Genomic DNA, 8,842 nt, shown 5'->3' on the forward strand with positions numbered 1-8,842 from the left:
GGTATTTTGGTGTTCCTAAAAATTCCTATGTACTGGTGGTAACCGTGTCCTTCTTTACAATGTTCCTTCTTAATTTACATTGTGTAAAGGCAGCTTTTCTTTAGAATCGGTGATTATATATTGAGAAATGTAGGTGAAAGACCAAGGCCCATTGCAGAGGACACCAAGGCTGAGAAGGCTAGGACATAAGACAGGGTAAATTAAAATGTTGTGATTAGGTGTTGCCAAGTTTGGTTGTAAAAAGTTTGGAAGAGGAAGGGAAGGCTGAGTACCAGTAAGTGGTCTTGGTGCTATTGAAAGGCTGGCATGGTTAAAGGTGACTTTATCCATCATTTTCATGCTATTTTCAGTACAGCCATTGCACAAATGTCAGTGTTCAAAATTGCACTTTAGTAAAATAAGCCAACATTATTCTGCTTATTGAGAGCAGGGTAGCCAGATCAGTTTCAGTAAAGGACCTACTAGGCAAAATAAATGATGTCTAACTTGGTTGATAACCTTTGAGGGGGTCGGAGAGGAATTTCCCAGATTTATTTTCCTAAATCCTAAGGTTTTTTTTTCTCTGTTTATTTGCCTCTCCCAGGGGATTGCATGGCTGGTTTGATGGGAGTCATGGTTTGCCTAAATTGCACCATGACAGTATGGGAGGGCCCCGATCGACCAGCTGGTCTTCTTCTGTCCTTCGATTGCGGAGGCTTGTATTCTTGTCGGGGACACTCCTCTCACTTTGTTTCACATCTGAAAACTACTCCGAGCAACTTCTGACTCTTCGCCACGAGTGCCAGCTTCTTTTTGGCAGCTATTCTTTCCAGCAGTTACCAGTTATGCATTAAACAGCTGAATATAATAAATTTAACCTGGGAACTAGCTTCTTTAATTAGTTCAAACTAAACAGGAAGCAATGTAGAAAATGGCTTATGGCAGCCATTCAATGAAGAACTAATACTGAGCTGGAAAACATAAGGAAGCAAAAATGTGCAAAAACAATGAACAGAAATAGAATTTTCTTCTTTAACATCAAGGCACTTTGGCTTCTGGCGATCCAATGAGTTTTCTGTGCATTGTACAACAATAAAGAAGGAAAGTGTTTTTTGAATGTGTAATGTCTCTTTTTCTGAATAATCATTTATAAAACAACAAAAGGATTATTAAATTCAGGCCATTTAATATTCGTTCTGAACGGAATTTTAGAACTAAGACCCACGAATAACAACATGGTCTCCTCGAGCAATTGCTCCCACTGTTATGCTATTTTCAATAACTGCTACAACAGCTTAAATGAATTAAGTGAGCATGGATGATTTAAATGTCATGGGTGCACAACAATATTAATGGCGGGCCTCCCAAAACAAAGGGGCACAGTTCCAGAATCTCTCTATCCGAACGCACATTGCTTACTCTCCCATCAGACCTCGAAACACACAGCTGCTGCTTCAGGTTGGCAAACTGTCTCTTCGCATATCAAGATGGAATGAAAATCAGGTGGATTACTTGCCAGGCTGTGGAGATGACAATCTGTCCCTACATCTCTACCTCGCCATGCACAACTAAAACTCTGCTGCCAGGATGCTATCTTGCTCCAAGTCCTACCCATTACTCCTGTCCTTAGTCACCTACTTTGGCTCCTGGTCCCTCAACACCTCAAAAGTAAAATCTTCGGAGGAAAAATTGGGCGGCACCAATTTTAGCGCCCCGAAAAAGTTAGCCCCCCACCACCCCCCTGCCCTAAATTCAGCAGTAGTACCCCAAGCAGAAGGTGGGGCGCTACTACTGAATTTCGCGGTGCAACGTGCCGCTGCGCCATTGCAAGCCTCCTCCCCTGATTAAAGGGGAGCGGCCTAGCGCTGCATGCACCGGGGCCTTGCCGGACCACCGGGGAGCAGGGTGCCATGGAAACAACCCGGCACTCAAGAGGAGTGCCAGGCTGAGCGATCGCGGCCGGCACCCTGCGTATAAAAGCGAAAGGCGGCAGGTGCTGGCAGTCAGCCAAAATAAAGATGGCCGCCTAACACCTGCCCTTTAACTTGCGCCGTCGCCGCTGCCAAACCGCCCCCTGATCCTGTCACACATATCATGCGGCGATAGGTCAGGGGACGCAAGGGAAGTTTACAGCCGAGGCCCAAGCAGGGCACTGCGCACGGCGATGACATCATCGGCGGCGCAGCGGCACAGGGCACTACCGGCTAGCGCCACCGCTAACCTCCCATTGAATTTCGCGGGAGGCGTTAGCGGCACCGCGCCCAGTGCTAGAGGATTTACGCCCCCTGGAGACGATAACGAGAGGCGCAAACCAACCCAATTTTTCCCCCTTCATCTTTGCATTTCAATCTCTCCAAGGCCTTGCCTCTTCCTATCACTGCAATCTAATCGCCTCTCCCCACCTTCCCCTCCCCACCCCGAGACGCTATGGGAGAAAAGTTCCGTTGGTTAGCGCCTCCAGTTAGTGCCTGGCGGGGGCCACCTCAGGAGGAGGAAGAGTGAGAGGAGGAGGAGGATGAGGACAAGGAGGAAGAGGAAGACAAGGAGGAGGAGGAGGGGGAGGTGGAACAGGAGCGAGGGAGGAGGCAGCCACTCCATCAGCCTTCTGGAAGGGCAGTCCATGACTGCCTCATCAGAAAATGGTTATAATAAATTAAACCCCAGATCCCTATTGCTCACCACAATTCCATCCCTGTCGCAGGCCATATCACAGCGCAAAGCTGAAATGAGAGACACCAGAAAATAATCCAAACAGAATTGATAAATTTATCAGTAATCAGTGAACACATATTTACAACAACAATATTATCTATTCACCCTTGTGCAATCCCTTAGTGCCTCTCGTTACTGTGCCTTTGCCTACTCTAGTGCTCCTATGAAGTGTTGGCCCAGTGGCTGCAGCACGGCTGGTGGAAGGCTGCTGAGTGTCCGTGCGGGAGACTTCAGATGGCCTAGCAGGAGGCCCTCGACCAGCTCTGGACCTGGAAGGCCTGGCTGTAGACTGCACCACCTCAGCATGGGTGGCAGCAGTTTGGGCTGGCTGGATGACAGGCAGCGACAAGGGCAATGGTGGAGTGGCAGTGGTGGGAGCAGTAATGAAGTTATCCTGAGGGAGGTCAGCAGCTTCCTGCTCCACTGATCCACTGCCACCTCCCCGGGGCAGCACCTCAGCATCTCTAGCAATCTGTTGGAGCGCAGATTGCTGGCCTGCTGTGATACCGTGAAAGCCCCGATCGACAGTGGTAGACCCAGCCACGATGGCAGCAGTCAGAGCTTGTGTGGCATCAAGCTGAGGCTGCATTACAGCACTAAGATGATGCGTCGTTTCCACTTGTGCTGCAATGGAGGCTGCCAGATCGCCCATCACACGCATCATCAGGTCTGGGTCGCCACGGTCTCTCTGGGAGTCTACCATCCTTTGCAGACTGGAAGTGATGGACTTCATGGTGTGCGCAGAGCTCTGTGCAATGTTGGAGGCGAACACCTCCATGCTCCTTACCATTGCCGAGAGGCTCTCAGGCACCCTTGCCATTACACCTATCATCTCCGTGTGCCTGCCAATCTCCCTTGTTCTAAAGGCCTCCCCATCGAGGTCCTCATCTGAGTCCTGTGCAGCAGAACTCGCGCGCGAACTTGCCCTCCGGGGTGCTGGCTCCCGAGCTACCCTTTCCCCCGGCCTTGCTGTAGCCCACACGTTCCCAGTGCCTCACCCTGTGAAGATCCCGCTATTATACTAGCCTCTAAAGAATGCGTAGTGCCAGTATCTGCGCTGGTGCCTGCGGGTGAGACATGCAGTGATGCGGTGTCTTCTTCCTCCTCCTCCTCTTCTCCCGCCTCGCTCTCTATGGTACCCTCAGGGACAGGCTCCTCAGGTGCTTGCTCATTATCTGAAAGCATAAAGGCACAAGATTCGGGTTAAGGTGAGGGGAGGGGGGCAGGAAGGGAGAAGTGCATTCATACAGCATGATTAGCTGGAAAGTGTGAAACGCTTGTGGGGTGAGGGGGAAGTGGGATGTGAGAAGCAGGAGCAGGGATGAACATACCATTGTTGTCCCCAAGGGGGTCAACGTCGCCGGTGGCCACGGTGCCCACCACCTGGCACTCAATAATCTGCAGCGCTCGAGTCTCCAGCTCAGACAGTGGTTGGGTGTTGGCTTGTCCCCCGCCTGTGCGCTCCTGCTCCCTCCTGTTGTGAGCCACCTTGTCCTGCAAGAGAAAGGAAAGTATGAGTTAGTGTGGAGCAATGTGTTTGGGTGATGTGCCTGCCATAGTTGAATAGCTGTCATTGTGTGCAAGGTGTGAGCTGTGGGTGTGAGTGTGTGTAGGTCGAGATTGTTGGTGGGTGAGTGCTGGGTGTAATGTATGTACCTTTAAGGGGGGAACTACTTTGTACAGCTCATGTATGCTGTAGTACCGGCAGTGACCACACCTGTATATAACACTGAGTAGTAATCTGTACAGATCAGTTGCAGTCTGAGCCACGTTGAGTAAACACCGTTTGTACCGTTCTCCGCAGTCTGTGTCTGATTATACACGGACGTAACATTGGCGACGAGGCATGTTCGAACCTACCTGCAACTCTGCATCACCTCCCAGGGATTCGTTCCTGGAGATCAGTGGATTGGAGGTCAAGGCCAGAGACTCAGGCGTCGACCACGGGCAACCGCCCAGTCATCCAGCAGAGACTCGAGAATTGCGGGGGAGGCTGTCGAGAGCCAGGCTTGGCTTTCCAGTCGAGGTGGTCCAGCGAAACGGGCTGGCAACAGGTAGTGCGCAGACCCTTCCCGGACAGCGGCGGGCTAGAGCCCGACCGAGCGGCACAGCAAAGGGCCGAGCAGCGTCGACGGGGGAGAGAGAGAGAGGGCAGAGCGCACAGGGCGCAGCCGGTGTTCAGGGGCCGAGCAGCATCGAAGAGAGGGAGAGAGAGAGAGGGCAGAGCGCACAGGGTGCAGCCGGTGTTCAGGGGCTGAGCAGCGTCGGAGAGAGGGAGAGAGAGACACGCAGAAACCCGCGAGGCGCTGCCATTGCCACGAGGACCGCCGAGAGCGGCATTGGCAGCAGCGCAGGAGAAGCGCGTGAAACCTACAGGGTGCCGCCATTGCCACGAGAACCACCGGGAGCGGCGTCGGCAGCAGCGGGGGAGGAAGGAAAACACGGGAGATGCCATTTTAAGCCATTGGGAGACGCCATTTTAAACCACACCCAAAATGCCGAAGAGTGGCAGTATCACCGCATTTGACAATGAAGTCGAAGATTGGACTACATATGTCGAACGAATAGAGGTGTACTGCAAGGCAAATGAGGTGTCAGATGACAAGAAAGCGTCGGTATTGTTGAATTTAATGGGTGCAAAGACGTATGGGTTTTTGCGAAATCTAGTAACCCCAACGAAGCCAATGGAAAAGAGTTTTGAAGATATAGTAATGATACTAAAGGAACATTTAAACCCCACACCGCTGCTGATAGCAGAAAGATTCAAGTTTCACAAACGGAACCAGCATAAGGATGAAAGCAATGCTGATTATTTAACAGAACTGCACAAACTATCGAAACACTGCCAGTTTGGAGCGGGACTGGCAGATACCTTAAGGGACAAGTTTGTGTGTGGGCTTCAAAGTGAAGGAACCCAGAAAAGGCTTTTATCTGAAAAGGACCTTACGCTGGAAAAGGCTTTCAGCATTGCGGTATCATATGAAGCAGCAGCACGGGGCGCTGCAGAGATACAACAGAGACCGCAAGAATATGGCACAAACGAAATGTCATATGGAACAGAGAAGTGCGATCACTGCGGCAGAACAACACACGACCAGAATGATTGCTGGTTCAAAGACAAAGTGTGCAGACAGTGTGGAAAAGTAGGACACATAGCACGAGTCTGCAGGTCGGGAAAGAAAACCAGCAATAAGAAACCTACCAAAGGAAAGTACCAGAAGGTACATAAGATGACGGAGAATAGTTCAGACGAACAAAAGAGTGATAATGACTCCGAAAGCAGGGAACTGAGTTGTCTGAAACTACATAATGTGATCACAACGGAGGATCACCGAACCATTTGGGTCACTCTCAAGATAGCAGGAGTCCAGGTAAAGATGGAATTGGACACAGGATCAGCCCTAATAGTCATAAACCGACGGGACTACTGTAGTGTCCGTGTGTAGATAAAGACACTGAAGACAGGAGTTGGTTCATAGGTATTTACTAAGCAAGTCTGGGGGGGGGGGTTTCTAAAGGATATACACAATACACAGGCTTATATAGCCCAAGTGGCAATTACCGGCATTACGCACACCTGGGGCTCTTAAAGGCACATACACCATAATTGCTCTTAAAGGCACATACACCACAATTCCTCCCCTTCTAGCTAACTAGTACATCATATTTTAAGTAATTATTAATTACATGTTATATGCAAAATAATATACATTGCTGTATTAATTAATTATAAGTTAGTCTCTCAGGAGGCTTCCTGACTCGGTCCGGATAACGCCTCGGGGGTGTAGTAGTTTCTGGTGGTGTAGTAGGTTCTTCTGGCAAGGCTGAGTCGGCTTGAAGGCCAGTGTCGGGTTCATCGGGCTCCAGTATCACCGGATCGGAGGTAGATATGGGTATCTCTACTTCATCGTTAGATGTATAGAGTGGTGGTGTAGGTTGTCCCTGTTTGGATGACTTGATGATTTGGTCAGCATGGCGCCTTATTATGCTGTCTCCGATGTCCACGGTATACATCAGTGGTCCTAATCGTGTGCAGATAGTTCCAGGCTGCCATTTCTCGGTACGGTAGTCCCGGGCCAAAACCGGTTGGCCTATCTGGAAGGCCCTAGTTGGCCTTTCATTCATGCCCTGAAACTGCCGGTTCTCCACGTCCCTTCGGATGTTGGGCTTGACCAAATCCAGCCGGCATCTTAGGTTTCTATTGTAGAACATCATGGCGGGAGTTTGGTTAGTAACCATATGCGTTGCATTCCTATATGCAAATAAGAAGTTATCCACCTTGTGCTGAAGTTTTATGTCTTCATTACCCATGGCCTTGATGGCCTTCTTGAAGGTCTGGACAAACCTTTCAGCCAATCCATTGGTGGCGGGATGGTATGGAGCGGACGTGTAGTGCTTTACCCCATTGTTCTTTAAGAACTTTCTGAATTCTTCGGACACAAATTGCGGTCCATTATCAGAACATATCTGTTCCGGCAGCCCATTCCTGGCAAATATGGTCCTTAATACTGTGATGGTTTTTTCCGTGGTGGTGGAGGACATCTTTATTACCTCCGGCCACTTGGAGTGTGCATCAACTGCGATTAAGAACATTGAGTCCATAAATGGACCAGCAAAGTCGATGTGCACCCTTTGCCAGGGAGATGAGGGCCACTCCCATGGATGTAGAGGGGCCTGTGGCGGAGCATTTTGGACCTTCTGGCATTCTAGGCAGCTCTTGGTCATGTCTTCGATGTCTCCATCGATACCTGGCCACCATACAAACGCCCTAGCTAGGTTCTTCATTTTCACTCCACCCAGATGCCCCTCGTGAAGCTCCTTTAGCACTTTATCCTGGAGTTTGGGTGGAATCACCACTCTGGATCCACACATCAAGGTTCCTCGGCACACTGACAGCTGTTCTCTTCTTTGCGAGAATGCTGGCAACAGTGGTTCGCCATGTGCTGGCCATCCCTTCACTGTTAAATCGTAGACCCGTGAGAGAGTAGGGTCATTTCTTGTCTCCCTTTCAATGGCAGAATTTGTCACCGGTAGACATTTCACTATGGTAGAGTGGAATATCTCTACTGGGTCTACTGTAGGTGCCTCTTCTGTCGTTGGCAACGGTAGGCGCGATAAACCGTCAGCATTCCCATGCTGTTTTGACCCTTTGTATTCAATGTTGTATTGGTGTGCCCCTAGAAAAAGGGACCACCTCTGTAGTCTTTGTGCCGTCATAATGGGGACACCTTTTTTAGGGTTGAATATGGAGATGAGGGGTTGATGGTCAGTCAGCAAGGTAAATTTTTGTCCGTGTAGGTAATGGTTGAATTTCTTCACTCCCCATACCAGGCTGAGTGCTTCCCTGTCTATCTGGGCATAGTTACGCTCAGCTGAGTTCAATGAGCGTGACGCAAAAGCTATCGGCCGTTCCGAGCCATCAGGGAATCTATGGGACAATACCACTCCTATGCCGTAAGGGGATGCATCGCACGCCAGTCTGATTGGTAGTGATGGGTTGTAATGAGCCAAAACTTTCTCGGATGTGATTAAGTCTTTACATTTATGGAAGGCACGTTTACAGTCTTCGTTCCATTTCCAAATCACTCCTGTCTGTAGAAGATCATTAAGAGGGTGTAGAATAGTTGATAAGTTCGGTAAAAATTTACGATAGTAATTTATTAATCCCAGGAATGACCTTAATTGTGAAACATTTTCAGGTGCTGGGGCTTTTATAACTGCTTCAATTTTTTCAGGTGACTTGTGCAACCCTTCCTTATTAATTATGTGGCCACAATATGATATCTGATTTTGGAAAAATTCGCACTTGGGGCGATTTGCTCGTCGGCCCCGTTCTTTCAGCCTAGTGAGCACCTGCTCCAAATTGGCAAGGTGCTCGTTGTCGTTTTCTCCTGTTATAAGGATGTCGTCTAGGTAGCATTGAGTCCCCGGAATCCCTTGCAGGACTTGCTCCATAGCTCTTTGCCAGATAGCTGGAGCTGATGCTATTCCAAAAACCAGTCGATTGTACTGGTACAGGCCTTTGTGTGTGTTTATTGTGAGATACTTTTTAGAGGTCTCCTCAACCTCCATCTGTAGATATGCCTGTGCCAAGTCAATTTTTGTGAAACGTTTCCCTCCGGATAGTGAGGCGAAAATATCTTCTATCCTC

Source organism: Somniosus microcephalus, chromosome 29 (assembly GCF_052327205.1).
Source record: "Somniosus microcephalus isolate GS21.2 chromosome 29, FLI_Smic_1.0, whole genome shotgun sequence".
Taxonomy (NCBI): Eukaryota; Metazoa; Chordata; class Chondrichthyes; order Squaliformes; family Somniosidae; genus Somniosus; species Somniosus microcephalus.